Consider the following 15,927-nt stretch of genomic DNA (forward strand, 5'->3'; position numbering starts at 1 on the left):
GTTCGGGCTGTAGCTGTGTCTAAAGGTCCTATGGAATAATGCATGGGAAAAACGCGTTTTGGGACCCCCCTTTTTTCTCAGCCCCCGCTTGACGAATCCCCCCGAGACTTTCAGGGTAGGAGCGGAGCGTAGCGCCCCACCTATTTTGAAAATTTCGCGAGGATTCGTCGACCGGCGCCAAAGTTATTCCAAATAGAATGTTGCGGATTTCCTATGGAAACGTGGTCCTAACTATAACTATCTACTGGCGACCGCCAGTAGATAATATATATATATATATATATATATATATATATATATATATATATATATATATATATATATATATTCTACATGTAATCTACTGGCGGTCGCCAGTAGATAGTTATAGTTAGGACCTATTTTCCATAGGAAATCCGCAACATTCTATTGGGAATAATTTTGGCGCCGGTTGACGAATCTTCGCGAAATTTTCCAAACTTTTGGCCAGTTCCGCTCCTACCCTGAAAGTTTCGTGGTGATTCGTCAAGCGGGGGCCGAGAAAAAAGGGGGGCCCCAAAACGCATTTTCCCCATGCAATTTCCCATAGGATCTGTTATCGCAGCTACAGCCCGAACTGCTGACCGGTATTACACCAAATTTGGCAAAGAGGTAGTCCTCAGTTCAGACTCGTGCCTTTTGCTTAAATGGTGTAAATCCATTCAGTAGTTCCTGAGAAAATTAGAGTTAAAAGTACATAAATATCTATGGCCGCAGAGGATCCGCGGACCCTACACGCACCGTCCCCGAACCTTCCCGAGCACGAGCTGAATGCTAATTGGCTGCCAACACTCTGAATCAGGAAGTGTTGGCACCTTTTTTCTGTGCTTTCTTGTGCCTCGGTTCTACCGAGGCACAAGAAAGCACAAAAAAAAGGCGCAAAATGCGACAAGGGGGCAGGGTAGAAACACCCTGACCTCCTAGGCCTGCTCAGGGGCTCCCACAATCGCGGGATGCGCTCAGGGTCCGCGCATCCCTCTAATGAAAAAAAGAAATGAAGCGCGGACTTCCGCGCTTCGTTTTGATTTAGCCCCCGGGGGGGCCAAGTCCCAGGGGCAATTTCTTTATTATAATGGGGGGCCCAGAGGGGCCCCCCAGCCCCGGGGACCGCCACCCCCGGGGCTTTAATTTAATGTATGCGGGGGCTCATGGGCCCCCTGCAGCCCCAGGGACCGCCACCCCCGGGGCTTAATAAATAAATAAAATACCTGTGTGGGGGGCTCGAGCATACTGGAGGTACCTGGTGGGCTAGTTGGCCCCCAGGGGACCACAGGATTGAAGAGGAATTAATTCCCCAATTTAAAACACGCCACAGGGCGTGTTTGCACAGGTCACCTCAGGCCCCTCCCCCTTCCTTCACCATTGTACAAATATTCCTCTAAAATCAGCCGTACTACGAATTCCGATTTACTCACCTGTTATCAGGAGAGAACCCAGGGCTGTATTTTTTGGCCCAGCACTGACCCTGAAAAGTAATTCTAAGCGTACTTACCAGTAACTTGTATTTCCTTCCATAGGAATCCATTGTGTGGTTTTCACCAGAAAATGTTCTAAGTGTCTATTTTCACAAACTAAAAATATTCCTAAAAAATCGTCCGTATGTCTTAAACACATTCTTTCAACTGTTAAGAAAAAGTACCGATAACACTACTTACCTGCTAAGTGAATTTTCTGCCATGTTGCTATCACGTAGGGATCGAGAACGGTGTGCATAGGGTGCGCGGATCAAAAAACATTGAAAAAAATATATAAAATAAAGTTTTGAACATATAGTTAAAAAAATATTTTGAAAAATATAAAAAAATGTCTGAAAAACCCATTAAGTTTAAATAATATTTCTTAATTTTTAAAAGAATTAATTACAAAAATTAATTTAAAAAATGGTGATAAAAAAGAATTTAAAAAAAAATTAATTAATAAAATTGACACACTGAATTTGAAAAATATAGATAGGAATTAGCATTTAAAAAACCTTTGAAATTCACTGAATAAACCATAGGTTTCATGCACGTTATAGTTAGGAATTGGCATGTAAAAAAACCTTTGAAATTCACTGAAAAAACCATAGGTTTCAGGGGCGCTATAGTTAGCTGGACATTTCCCTCGTACAAAACCTTAGAAATTCCCCCATTATAGTTAGTTCAGCTAACTATAACTCGCGCCCCCGCAATGCACTGCTGATGACGTCACATATTACATCACTCATGACATGGTCAGTGACATCACTGATGACATCTGAAATGACATCACTGATGACATCACTGATGATGTCATCCATGTGTAAATTAGTGCATCTTCTCACACCCTTTGATATACTCAATCAAAATTTCAGACGTCCATTCTCAAAACCATAGATACTCCAATACCTATAACTACATACCCACTCATTGACTCTTAGATCTACACACACATCCACTCACTCACCTGTACAGTCACTCATACTTACAGTCACTCAGTACAGGACTATCATATGCATTTATACACCTACATAGACACTCACACGCTACCAATCATCCATAGAGGTACTCTCACACCTAGTCAGTCATGCAAATAATTAATCTCACTCCCATTTACTCACCTATGTAGTTACACACACACAAGTTCACTTACTCATAAAAATAGTACCACATTCTTACGCTCTTATACAATCACTGATACAAGCACACACTCATCCATAAAGTCACTCTCACAATCACACACTCTCACATATACCCACTTATATACTCTTACACACATATATACTGCCTTTCACATATGTAGTTACTCACACATGTACCACTGAGATATACATTCAATCACTAACACCCATACATACACTGACCCAACCATACAGTCCATCACAGATGCACTCTTAAAACCATGCACCCATAGAATCACCCACTCACACATGTATGCACAGAGTCACACACACCCCACCCACACAAACAATCAGGCACCCAAACAGATACTCAGACAACCAATCAATAACCCATAGAGACACTCATATAGCTATTCACAAAACCATGCAGCCGCTTATACACCAACAGACAGACAGATACAGACATTCACACAGTTTAGTCACTAGTCTGCAGTAAGATACGTTTAATGACTCACTTATAGAGTCAGTCACGCACCTACTAAATCATCCATTCACACAGTTATACACCCACTCATTCTTCCATAGGGTTTTCCCTATATATATATATATTTTACACATATTTAAAATTTACAGAAACACACTCTCACTGGATGACGTCATCAGTGATGTCATCAGTGATATCATCAGTGATGTCACTGACCATGTCATGAGTGATGTAATATATATTTGTGTAGGTATTCACTGAAAAAAGCAAAAGTTACAGGAACATTATGGTTAGGCTCAGATTTAACTCGTGCAAAACCAGTGAAATTCAGCAGTCATATTTACCAGAGCTAACTATAACTTAAGCCCCCCAATGCACTGCTTATGACCTCACATATTACATCACTCATAACATGGTCAGTGACATCCCTGATGACATCTCAAATTTAATCACTGATGACATCATCTAGTGAGTGTGTGTTTTATAAACATAAAGTGTTGAACATATATACCAAGGTACTACAAAAGTTAAAATAGTATACTTTATATACCACTAATGAGTGATACTATTTCTATCATATATTATGTGTGAGTGTATCCGTGTGTGAGTGGGTTTCGAGTACCTGTATGGGCCTGTGAGTGGGTGTATGATTGGCTGTTTGGGTGTATAAGTAGTTGTGTGAGTAGTGTATGAGTGACTGTTTTAGTGAGTCAGTGGCTGTATGGGTGAGTGAGTGGCTGAGTGAGGAGCTGTAAGGGTGATTTAGTATCTGTTTGAGTGGGTGTTTGGTTAAAGTGAGTTGGAGTGTGAGTGGCTGTGTTGTAGAGCAAGTATCTGTGATTTAATGCATGGGTGAATGAGTGGATGTGTGAATGGGTATGTAAATAATTGTGTGAAGGCTTGTATGGGTGTGTGAGTGGCTGTGCAGAGAGGCTGTATGTGTGTGTGAGTGGCTGTATGGGTAAGTGACTGGTTGTATGAGTAGATGTATGTGTGAGTGGCTCTATGAGTGAGTAAGTGGGTTTATGAGTGGCTCTATGGATGAGTGAGTGGTTGTGTGAGTACTTGTATGGGTCTGTGAACCGGTATATGAGTGGGTGTGTGAGGGGTAGTATGAGAGGATGTATAGGGGTGTGAGTGGCTGTGTGAGTGCCTCTGTGGATGATGTCATCAGTGATGTCATAGGTGATGCCATCAGTGATGTCACTGTCCATGGTATGAGTGATGAAATATGAGAGTTCATAAGCGGTGTTAGTTATAGTTAGTTTAGGTAATTCTAACTGCTCAATTTCACTGGTTTTGTACAAGTGATCTCTCAGCCTTACTATAATGTCCCTGTAACCTTTGTTTTTTTCAGTGAATTTCTATGTTTTTTTATCACATGTGAAAGCTAGAAGGAAAATCAGAGCACCCACCCTTGGTCAGTGCATTGAGACAATCTGTTCCACATAGCTAAAAGTCTTTATTCAATGCCACCCATTCTAGGATTCATTAATCCACCCACTGCTAACATTACATCAATGTATCCATTAAGCCACAGAGCCCGTCTCAAATCTTGATCCATCCATCCATTCACCGATTGGACAGTGTTCAATAATGAAAAATATATTTTAAAACGCACCATATCTGTAATTGATTTAAAAAATGTCACGGGGTGAACCTCTCCCCTTACGATGATCTAGGTTTGTCTGAGTCTATGTATGCAGTGCGCTATTTCACATGAATGTACTGATGCCCTTATTCTGCTTAACCTTGTGGGGGCTGCGGCATAACGCAAAATGACCGCACTCACTACAAAACATTTGGGGAGCAAGCATCGAACATCTCAGAACTCAAATGACTGCAGCAAGTAAAAGCATCCCAGAGCCATGGCATCTGATCTCAGGAAGAACAGGCTGTGAATATGTTTGAGAACCTGATCTCGGACAGTACTGGGCAATAGACACTCACAGCGCCCTACCGATCTCACCTCAAGTGTGGCCAAGTCAGCCTTGCTATTTTCTCCATGCCATGAAACCAGTCAGCCCAAAGACTTACATCTGTGCATTGTGGTAGTTGCCTGAAGATTTAGAACATGAGACAGGCTATGAGTAAGGCCGTGAAGCCGCACACAGCGATCACCACATTCTTGATGGTGGGCAGGTATTTGAGAAGGGTGAGATGTGGGTCAGGATGGTGACATTGTCCCCTTCAACCAAGGGGGGTTCCGGGGAGGCAATGATGGTGTTACTATCAGCATCGCTGGGTTGACTCTTCGCCTGGGGGTTCTCAAGAGTTAGTGTCCCAGGCTCTGTGAAGCTGGACAAGGCATGAACTAAGACTAAGGCAAGAAAGAAATGGGGCATCTTTATTTCAGGAGAAGGTAGGTGGCAGTGACCAGGTGGTCCCAAAACTGTGTACAGTCCTGGCTATAAAACTGGAGATGAAGTACTTTCCTAAGTTATCTATGGCCCCAGCCACTGGCCTTGCTGATGGCTCAAGGGCATGAGCTGCTGGTTGCCATGCCCCCTTCAATCACTAACCTAATGGCAGAGTGGGGCTCCACCTGCAGCTGGTTAGTGGATAGATGGAGATTAGTGCTAGCTGATCACTTGACTCTCAGTGGGTCCCCAGTGGCAGCCCGGTTATTAACCAGAAGTCCTCTGTGCAGAGTTGCAGCCAGCACTTTGTATGCACTGGAGTGTGTAACACTTATTGTCAAGGGTTCCCCTTCGAAGTATGTCTTTGCGCCGGGCTGTAAATCATGCTGTGGCTCTGTGATCCAGCAGGGTCTCAGCAGACCCTTGTGCCATGCTGCTACAGCTGGGCTGTCCTCTAAACATTCTGTTATCTCCTGTTTCTGGATGCACTTGGGAGAGTTGCAGGAAATAATCCTGCAAACCCGGAAGAGTTTTCTCTGCAGCTTGTTCTGATGAGTCACTCGATTCAGCTAAATGCACCAATGGGGGAGGAGGGATGGAGACGACTGAGAACACAATGCTACAGGAGCAGGAAACTGTCTGCTTCCTGACCCTCTTCCAGAAGCAGTGTATTTGTGGAGCATTATTCAATGCTCTGGAGGCTGGTATTGAATCAGTGCTGATTTTTAGCTTATCTATTGCAAAGTATTTATGACTTGTAACCATTGTTAACTGTATTCATTTTGAGCGCAGTGGGTGCCCCTTTCAAAATACAACATAGCTTGAAAAAAATTCAAAATATTTCGTAACTTTCACACAGTTTTCTCAATGAACCATGTTTCCAAGGGACAGCATGTGAGCCTATTGCATTCTATGTGCTGACACTGGTAGGTATATATATAGAATCACTGAGTGGGTGTTTGGAAACTTGTATTGGTGTGTCAATGGTTTTAAATCTGGCACTGTATTTTACAGTGAGTGATGAAAGGTTATACTAGTGTATGATGAGGTGTATCTGATTGTCACGTGGATGATGTAATCAGTGATGTCATTTGAGATGTCATCAGTGATGTCACTGACCATGTCATGAATTATGTAATATGTGACATCATCAGCAGTGGATTACGGGCGCGCGAGATGTAGTTAGTACAACTAACTATATCGAAGGAATTTCAATGGTTTTGTTCGAGTGAAATGTCCAGCTAACTATAACACCCCTAAAACCTATTGTTTTTCAGTGAATTTGTAAGGTTTTTTAAATGCTAATTCCTAACTATATCAGGCCTGAAACCTATGTTTTTTTTTGTGAATTTCGAAGGTTTTTTAAATGCTAATTCGTAACTATATCAGGCCTGAAACCTATGGTTTTTTCAGTAAATTTCAAAGGTTTTGTAAATGACAATTTTTAATGTATTAATTGTTATTCTGATTTTTTTTTATACTGATTTACTACATTTTTTAATCTATTTATTTTTAGATATTTTATTTTTTTAATCACATTATAATTACATTATACATTAAAATACAAAATATACTTTCTCTGAATGAATTACTTTAGTTTAAATACTTTGCAAATAAGCAATAGACTTTTAAGTACAGTAGTTACAGTTGTTGCAATGGGCAACACAATTTCAAACACAATGCAACATTGATCTCAATGTGAATTTCTAGTCAAGTGCAATTAGTTACTTTATGGATTACTTTTCTAACCACAGGACTGGGTCCTAGACTCAGTCCTTGGACATCTCTTGTAAACAGTTGAGTAAAAGCGTTTTAGTTACAGTAGTGATTTTTAAGGAATATTTTTGTATTTTAAAAGTTGACACTTTGAAATATTTTCACATAGAATCACCAATGTTATCCTATGGCAGAAAATTCACTTAGCAGGTAAGTAGTGTTATCGTTACTTTTTCTTACTCAGTGGTTGATCCTGGATCCAGCACTGGTGAATCTCTTGTAAACAGTTGAGAGAATGTGTTTAAGTCATACAGGCGAATTTTTAGGAATATTTTTAGTTTGTGAAAATAGACACTTAGAAACTTTTCTGGTGAAAACCACACAATGGATTCCTATGGAAGGAAATACAAGTTACTGATAAGTACGCTTAGAATTACGTTTCAGGGTCAGTGCTGGGCTAAAAGATGCAGCACTGGGTTCTCTCCTAATAACAGGTGAGTAAATTGGAATTCGTAGTTCGGCTGATTTTAGAGGAATATTTGTACAATGGTGAAGGAAGGGGGCGGGGCCTGAGGTGATGTGTGCAAACACGCCCTGTGGCGCGTTTTAAGTTGGGGAATTAATTCCTCTTCAATCCTGCGGTTCCCTGGGGGTCAACTAGCCCACCAGGTACCACCAGTATGCACCAGGGAGATGTGTTGCAGAGAGGTGTTCAGAGGCCACGCCCCTTTTTACAACACTCTGCAACTCAGCTCCGTGGCGCTTACTGGAGGTACCTGGTGGGCTAATTGGCCCCTTGGGGACCTCTGGAATGAAGAGGAATGAATTTCCCAACTTAAAACGCGCCACAGGGCGTGTTTGCACATATATCTCCACAGGCCCCGCCCCCTACCTTCACCACTGTGCAAACGCGCCCCGTGGCGTGTTTTAAGTTGGGGGATTAAGTCCCCTTGAATCCTGAGGTCGCCTGGCGGCCAACTAGCCCACCAGGTACTTCCAGTAAGCGCCGCGGAGCTGCATTGCAGAGAGGTGTAAAAAGGGGCGTGACCTCATTACACCTCTCTGCAACGCAGCCCCCTGGCGCATACTGGAGGTTCCTGGTGGGCTAGCTGGTCCCCAGGGACCCCCAGTATTCAAGGGGAATTAGTTCCCCCTCTGCAAACGCACCAGGAGGTGCGTTTGCAGAGTGGTGTAAGGAGGGGGTGTGGCCTCCGGCACGATCCCGTCTTTTTAAAAAAAACATTTTTTAGAAGGGGGGCTCTGTAGCCCCCCTTCTTTTTCTAATTTATTGGCCCTGGGCACCGCATCCCCCAGGGCCTGCCCCCAATTTGTTTTTATTTTCTGAAAAAAAATCAGGAAGGGGGCCGCGTGGCTCCCCTCCTGAGGCCATAATTTGCCCCGGGGACCCCATCCCCCCGGGGCATGGCCCTTTTATTTTTAATTTTTTATTTTGGAGGGGGGCTGCCTTGCCCCCGTTCCTGTGGTCACTTATGGCCCCGAGGACCCCATCCCCCGGGGCGTGTTTTTTTTTGCATTTTCTTAAAATGTTTTTAGGAGGGGGGCCACGTGGCCCCCTTCCCGGGCTACTACTAGCCCCGAGGACCCCATCCCCCGGGGCTGCACCTCTTCATTGGGGGCCGTGGTGGGGGTCCCCAATCCCCCCACGGTCCCAGCTGGCTCCCAGCATCCTGCGGGAGCCGGCATTGCTTTTCCACATGGGGAGCTAACATGCTGCTCCCCAAATGGAAAAGCAATCTGCTTTGCTTCATTGAAGCGAGAGCTCCCGCCCTGCCATTGCAAACAGCAGTGTCCTGGGGTGGGCACCCCGGGACACTGCAGGAGCCGGCCCTGGGGGTGGCGGTCCCCAGGGCCTATACAAGGCTCCAGGAAGGGGGCCGCGTGGCCTCCCTCCCACATCTGTTAGCAGCCCCGGGGGTGGCAGTCCCCGGGGCTGGGGGGGCCACAGAGCCCCCCACACCCAAGTTTTTGTAGCCCCAGGGGGTGGCGGTTCCGGGGCTGGGTGGGCCTGAGAGCCACCCCACCCAATATTAATTAGCCCCGGGGTGGCGATCCCCAGGGCAGTGTGGGGGGGATTGGGACCCCCCACACTATTTTTTAAAAATGCCCCCGGGATTTGGCCCCCCTGGGGGCCAATTACCAAAGAAGCGCGGTACCCGCGCTTTATGTTTTTTTACATTTTCAGCCGAAATTCGCACTGGGTGCGCCAATCTCGCCGATTTTGTTTTAAAAAAAAAATTTTTTTGGGGACCCCCTGAGCAGGCCTAGGGGGTCAGGGTGTTTCTACCCTGCCCCCTTTTGGCGTTTTGCGCATTTGTTTCTTATGTTTCTTGTGCCTCGGTTCTACCGAGGCACAAGATGGCTGCCAACACTTCCTGATTTGGAGTGTTGACAGCCAATTAGAATACAGCTTGTGCACGGCAGGGTGTGCATAGGGTGCGCGGATCCTCCGAGACCATAGATATATATGTACTTTTAAATTTGATTGTCTCAGGAACTACTGAACAGATGTACACCATTTAAGCAAAAGGCACGAGTCTGAACTAAGGACTACCTCTTTGGCAAATTTGGTGTAATTCCGTTGAGTAGTTCGGGCTGTAGCTGCGGCTAAAGGTCCTATCGGAAATTTCATGGGGAAAACGCGTTTTGGGACCCCCCTTTTTTCTCGGCCCCTGCTTGACAAATCACCATGAAAATTTCAGGATAGGAGTGGACCGGAGCTGGCCAAAAGTTTTGACAATTTCGTGAAGATTCGTCAATCGGCACCAAAGTTATTCCAAATGGAATGTTGCGGATTTCCTATGGAAAATATGTCCTAACTATATCTACCTACTTGCGACTGCCAGTAGGATACATATATATATATATATTCACTGAAAAAACCATAGGTTTCAGGTGCGTTATAGTTAGTTGGACATTTCTCTCGTACAAAACCATTGAAATTCCCCCGTTATAGTTAGTTCAGCTAACTATAACTCGCGCGCCCACAATGCACTGCTGATGACATCACATATTACATCACTCTAGACATGGTCAGTGACATCACTCATGACATCACTGATGACATCATCCAGTGAATGTGTGTTTTTCTGAAAATCAAATATGTTTTATATATGTATATCTCAAGGTCGATGGAAGAATAAATGGGTATATAAGTGTCTAAATTGATGAATTTTTTGGGGGAAAATTGATTCAATAACTGACTGATTAAGTGTATCTTAGTGAAAACATGGGTTAGTAAGTAATCTTTAAATATGTAAATATCTGTATCAGTCTCTCACTTTGTGTATAAGTGGCTGCATGGGTTAGTGAGTAGCTACATGAGTGTCTATATGGGTTATTAGTGTCAGGATCCGAGAGCCAGCACGCCGACTGCAGCGAACGATAAACGTGGTAGTCCAGAACACGTCCGTTCGGAGACTACATGTCCCGGCGGGCGTTGCAAGAGATGTATCACGTGACTCGCGCAACGCCCGTCACGGACGTAAAAAGGGCAAAGGTCGACTCCTTCGGAGACGATAATTCTTCCGGATTAGACGTGCCCGAGAAGCCCTGCTTGTGGAGAGAGGAGCACCAAGGCAGAAAGGAAGAAGCAGGCAGCGCGAGGGCTGCACACATCCTCGGAGACTTCCCACCACCGAGGTAGGCGTGTGGTAGCCTGTTCTTACTGCGGCTCCTCAGAGGACCGGGTTCCGTGACCAGAGGGTCTCACGGACAGGAGTGTTTGGGGTGTTTCCCTGGGCAACAATACACTTGAGTTAGAGCGCCCCTCTGTTGGAGAGATCGGCTGGTCTCATGCAAAGGAACGGTTCGAATCGTAAGGCCACTCACCCATCCAGAAAGTGATTTGCAGCCCTGTTGTTACCCTCGTGGCTTGAGAACTCTATGATACCCAGCTACATGTTGCAAAGGTCCATATCGTACATTCACTGTCTTGTAAGACAGTAAAGACAAACCAACAATTGGTGTGCAAAGACATATGTGGAATCTCTGTTGCATGTTTCCTGCATTTTTTACTGGCAGATGCAAGGCGTGTAAAGAGGCACGTTCCCGCAGCCAGTCCTCATTACTGTTTTTTTTCTTGTGTTCCATTTACTAGACATAGGAGAGAGCCTCAACAAGAAGGGGTGGTGCCAAACCCGCTGGGCTAGAGAATAGTGTTTCATACGCAAGTGGGTATATGCCAAGGAAAAGACTGAGACATGTCGTGTTCCACGTGTTCTTCTCAATGAAGTGCTGATCCCATATCTGTGGTCCTTGTTTCTTTTGTTCTTATGTTATTTGCCCGAAACCTCTTGACACTGCCTCTTGCTCTCCACTATAAGTTAAGACGTACCTTCTTTACTTTTCAGGTGAGATGGTGCGACAGAGTAGATATTGCTGGTTTTTTATGTCAACAGCCTATACCGGATTATATAGACAAGGGTCTCATATGGTGTTTGTCTTTTCTTGTTTTCAGATCTCCCTCCCTGCAGTCCCCACCCTTCCTTCCCACGCTCGATTACCCCAACAGTCCGTGTTCCTTTACAAACCGGACTTGGGGTTGTCCAGAGGTGGGCCCCTTTAGAGCATCAACACAGCCCTGGGGACATCGGAACGGAGGAACCTGACAGAATTATCGACCCAAGAATTCTCTTTTCCTCCCGGTTGTGTTGAAGGCTAAGGATGGCCACCTTAGAGGACATAATGGCTGCATTAGCGCAGGTGCAGGCAGAGCTGGCTGCATCCTGACAGGAGACAGCAGCATTACATTCCCGTGTAGATTACATGCAGAGAAACACGTTTAGTGTGGGAGGCCCCTCACCCCAGATATCGGTAGAGGTAGAAGTACCGTCCTCAGTACCCTTGGCCCCTCCCGAGAGGTTCCATGGGGATAGAAAGAAGGTCCAAGTGTTCATGACCCAGGTATTGCTCCATTTCACCTGCAAGCCCAAAATGTTCGTTACCAACCAAGCCAGAGTTGCCTTTCTGATCTCGTATTTGGGGGGGGAAGCCGCCCAGTGGGCAGTCCCTATAGTTAGGAACGATGACCCCCTGCTATACGATTGGGATGCATTCAGAGCGGCTTTCGAGAAGACGTTTGACCAACGAGCAGAAACGTTCTCGGCGGACAAGGACCTCCTCGAGCTGCGGCAAGAATACCTGGATTTGGTCAGCTACCTAAACAACTTCAGAAGATTGGTAGCAGAAACCGATTGGCCTGAAACCAAACAGTCGGTCATCTTTTACCACGGCCTCACGGAAGAGCTGAAGGACGTGCTGGCCTAAATCGAGCCGCAACCCAGCTCCTGTGCTGCCCTCATTGACCTAACGCTCCGGTTGGACCACCGGTTGAAAGAACGGAGAGGAGAGGAGAGCACGCAAGAAAGGAGAGGTCCAGTCCATGGAGCGAGCGTTGAGGGCCCCCAGAGAAGACTCCAACCAAGCCCGAGCCTATGGAGATCGGAGCAGTAAGGGCATCGTTAACCCTGAGCGAGAGAGACCATAGACGCAAACAGGGATTGTGTTTGTATTGTGGCAAGAAAGGGCACTTCATACGGGAGTGTCCCGTCAAACCCTCGTACGGTCGTTCTCGTCCCGGCCCGCTGGCAACCGTGACGACGGACAAGGGGGAGTTAAACTACCGCGCCTGAGAACGGCTGAAGGGAGGCTCTCAGGCAGACGTAACATCCCTTCAGTGGATTACGCCGTCTTCAGGGAAACAGACCATTTCTTCATCACGATGCACATCAACATAAATCAGAGAAGGACTATCAGAGCCATGGTTGACTCCGGGGCTGCCGGTTGTTTTATGGACAGAAAAGAGGCAGCCAGGTTAGGAGTTCGGCTCCTCCTCAAACCTACCCCGGAATTGGTCTATGCGGTGGATGGCAAGGAGCTGGAATCAGGACCGATACATCACCACACTCCTGAGTACGAAATCACGTATGAGGGATATCACCGAGAATGGGTGTCCTTTAACATCATCCAAGCCCCCCAGTACGGAGTGATCCTGGGGCTCCCGTGGCTGCAGAAACATGAACCCAGCATCCACTGGGCAACAAAGACCTTACAGCTGCGGTCGGTGTACTGCCAAATGCATTGCAACCTGGAGCCAACCCGCTTGTCGGAGGTGTTAGCCACCTGGCACAGAATAGCGACCGCTGCCGAGAAAGAGGTAGCGGTACCGGACTGTTACCTCTCCTTCACAGAGGTGTTCAGCGATACCAAGGTGGAAGAGCTCCCTCCTCATCGGGAGTTCGATTGTCGCATCGATTTGGTTCCCGGGGCAGTGGTACCCTGCGGGCGGCTATATGCTCTGACCATACCGGAAAACCAACATCTGCAAACCTACCTGGACAAATGCCAAGGATTAGGGTTCATTCATCCTTTGCGGTCTCCTACAGCCTCCCCTCTTTTTTTTGTTCCGAAGGCTAACGGAGAATTGAGGTGCTGCATTGACTTTCGGGCGTTAAACGCCATCACGGTAAAAAACAGATACCCACTCCCGTTAATTCCGGTTCTCCTGGAGCAGGGGAGAGCTGCGAACATATACACCAAGCTGGATTTGAGAGGGGCATATCACCTGGTGCGGATGCGCGAAGGCGATGAATGGAAGACAGCCTTCAAAACGCGGTATGGGCTCTTTGAGTATTTGGTGATGCCCTTTAGGCTCTGCAACGCCCCTGCCGTCTTTCAATTCTTCCTCAACGAGGTGTTACGTGAGTTTTTGGACGTCTTTGTAGTCGTGTATATCGACGACATTCTCGTATACTCAACCACAGAAGAGAAGCACATCTCCCATGTGCGGCAAGTACTACAGGCCTTACAAAGAAACCGGCTATTCTGTAAACTCACGAAATGTGAGTTCCACGTCTCCACAGTGGAGTTCCTCGGGGTCATGCTAACCCCCTCTGGACAGGTCATGGCAGAGAGGAAGGTGAAGGCCGTCGTTGAGTGGCCTCGTCCGCACAATGTTAAAGATATCCAAAGTCTACTGGGGTTCGCGAATTTCTATAGGAGAATTATAAAAAAAAAATTCCAACACAGTAGCACCCCTGACCAAGTTGACTAGATTGAAGGTACCGTTCATATGGTCCACCGAAACCCAGGAGGCGTTCGATCGCCTAAAGGAGGCTTTTACTTCCGCTCCAGTTCTTGTTCATGCTAAACCGGCTTTGCCCTTTTTTGTAGAAGCAGACGCATCCAAAGTAGCGGTGGGAGCAGTGCTGTCACAGAGACCTGAAACCACGGGGTACCTCCACCCCACAGCCTTTATTATGTCCCAGAAATTGAACCCGGCGGAGCAAAACTATACTATCGCTGAAAAGGAACTCTTGGCAATAAAATACGCTTTCCTGGAATGGAGGCATTGGCTTATGGGGGTAGCACATCAGATCACAGTTTATACCGATCATCGTAACCTTCAGTTTTTACGAGCAGCTCGACACCTCACCCCTAGGCAACTCCGTTGGATGCTTTTTTTTGCCGAGTTTGATTTCATTGTGACCTTTCGTCCAGGAGTTAACAACAGGAAGGCCGACGCTCTCACGCGACAGGAAAGCCCTCAGCCCAAGGATACGGTTACAGAGAAAGCAATCATCGAGCCTAGCCGAGTAGTGGGGGTATTGACCACCGACAGATTCTTAGACAGTACCAAATGAGGAATACGGACTGTGGAGTGGAGAACATGGCTCCGGTTCCATCCAGAATGGCGATTACATCAAGGCCTCCCCATGAAAGGCCGACAAGTACTCGTACCCACCAAGCAATTGAGAAAAATTGCATTTACATGGTGTCACGACCTCCCTTGTGCTGGGCATGCCGGACGTGAAAAGACCCTAGAAAGGGTGTTGCGACACTTCTGGTGGCCCTCCATCCGTCCGGATATCAAGACCTGGGTGCAGGAGTGTTCCACCTGCGCCCAAATGAAGGCTGACCACCAATCGGCCCAGGGATTGCTGCAGACGATGCCCACTCCCGAGCGACCCTGGGAAAGGATATCAGTGGATTTCATAGTGGGGCTCCCCCGAGACCATGGAATGACGGCCATCATGGTGGTGATAGACTATCTCACCAAAATGGGCCACTTCGTAGCCTGTAAACAAGCACCCACAGCTGGACAGTTGGCCCTGTTACTCATGTAGTCTGTCTTCATGGACTTCCACAGGTTATAGTGTCAGATAGGGGGGCCCAGTTCACAGCAGGCTTTTGGAAGGCTTGGTGTTCCAAGCTCCAGGTCACCTGTTCCCTTTCTACGAGCTTCCATCCCCAAACGGATGGCCAAACAGAAAGGCTGAACCAGACTTTGAAGCAATACCTGAGTGGTTATGTAAACACCGCGACTGATGCGTGGGTGGAATGGTTGTGGGCCGCTGAAATAGCGTACAACGGCGCCACTCACTCATCAACAAAACACACTCAATTTTTTTGTACTTACGGGTTCCACCCCAGGTTTACCCCTTTGATCCTGCCTAACACTGACACCCGACTCCCTGAGTTGCGGGAAAGGCTAGTGCTTATGCGGAGAATCCTGGCGCAGGCTAGGGCCAATTTGCTGAAAGCGAAGGACCAGTATAAAACACAAGCTGACAGGCATCGTAGGCCAGGTCCCATATTTAAGCGTGGGGATCGGGTGTGGTTGTCTACCAGGCATATCCGATTTAGGAAACACAGCGTGTTCAACCCTAAATATATTGGACCTTATCGGGTCATCAAACACATAAATCCCGTAGCCGTGAAGCTGCAGTAACCTGCGCACTTCCGAATACATC

Source organism: Triturus cristatus, chromosome 12 (assembly GCF_964204655.1).
Source record: "Triturus cristatus chromosome 12, aTriCri1.1, whole genome shotgun sequence".
Classification (NCBI taxonomy): Eukaryota; Metazoa; Chordata; class Amphibia; order Caudata; family Salamandridae; genus Triturus; species Triturus cristatus.